Here is a 1547-nt window from a genome sequence, read left to right on the forward strand (position 1 = left end):
GTTTTGTTAAACTGTGGAGACTTCACACCTTTTTGTGGAGAGTCTGCATTTTTGTTGAGAGTCCGCAAATTCCAGGTCTAACAGCTAGTTTTTTTTTAAAAAAAACAATGGCTTCTTGTGTTAAAGTGCAGAGGGCCCGCAAATTTTTGCGGAGAATCCGTATTTTCTCAGGTGTAACGACTAGTTTTTGGGAGTTTGATTTTTATGCCCCCTCACCCCCACCTTTGATTGCTGCTGGTGCCTCCGCGAAATACCTTAAAGCTAAAGCCATTTGTGCTCTTCCCATTCCATTCAAGTGTGAGATTTGAGAAGAAAAGTGAGTTGGGTTGAGAAATTGAAAGATTGAGTGCAAGTGAGCTAAATCCCATATTGAGCACTCGAGTTCATCGGCAAGAAGTTCATCGTCGTGTTTGTTACTCTTGTAGCTTAGAGATCCTAGGTGGCTAGGCATCACCAGTGAGCACCCAAGATTGTGGTGTGCTGCGGGAAAGTTTGTGAAGGCTTCGATTTTACCTCTGCAAGGGAAGAAATCAAGTGTGGAAGCCAAGCTCAAGAGTGACCGAGCTGGGAGAGGAAAAGAGTTAAGAGAGACCTAGCTCAAGGTTACTGAGCCCCTCAACAGAGACGTAGGAACCTCTAGTGGAGGTACCTGAACTTTGGGAAACAAATCGCGTGTCTCCTCTCTTGTTTCTTGTTCTTGAGTTCTTGCTCTCTATTTATGCATATTGCTTGATCTATTTTCTTGTGAAGTTTCAGCTGTAGGTACTTGGTGAGATAGGTTAGAATACATCCACTGGTGTTGGGTAATTTATGGATTTAATTCACGTTGAATTGCATAGGCATCTACTTAAGTTTTCCCTAAAATCTTCGGAGTATTGCATATTTTTGCGGAACCTCCGTATATCTGCGGAGGTTCCAAAAAAAATATGTGGACTGTCCGCATATTGCTAATCCACTGCATTCAATTTGTAAAAATTTTCAGGATACACCTATTCACCCACCCGCTAGGCGACATTAGATCCCCTTTTATTATTGTCGATTGAGACGAAGGAGTTCTTGTAGGCAACATTGTAGAGAACTATCTGTTTCCCCTCAAGAACAAGGGAAGCCGCTAAATAGAATGCATTGAAAACTATAAAAAAGAGCTTCCGAGGCTGGAAGAGTGAGCTGAATAAGGACTTCATGAAGAAGAACTTAGTAGCTTTTAATAAATACGGAAAGATTACACTAGACCAATGGACGGAGTTTGTTAGGCAGAAGACCACACCTGAGGCTATCAAACTGGGTGAATTTTTGAAGCACCTTGCAAAGAAGAACAAGTACCACCATCACCTGGGCTCGTCTGGGTATGCCCCTAAAATTTCTGAATTGAGGAGGCAAGAAGAAGAGACTACCCGAGCTGGGAACCCAACCTTTTGGAAAATTATGATGAGTAAAGCAGGAACTAGATCTACGCTCGGTCAAAATGAACCGAGTCTAGGGACTTAGCCTTCAAAATCCCCAAGACCAAGGAAGTGACCCAACAATTCAAAAGATTGCTAACGAAG

Source organism: Phragmites australis, chromosome 5 (genome assembly GCF_958298935.1).
Source record: "Phragmites australis chromosome 5, lpPhrAust1.1, whole genome shotgun sequence".
NCBI lineage: Eukaryota > Viridiplantae > Streptophyta > Magnoliopsida > Poales > Poaceae > Phragmites > Phragmites australis.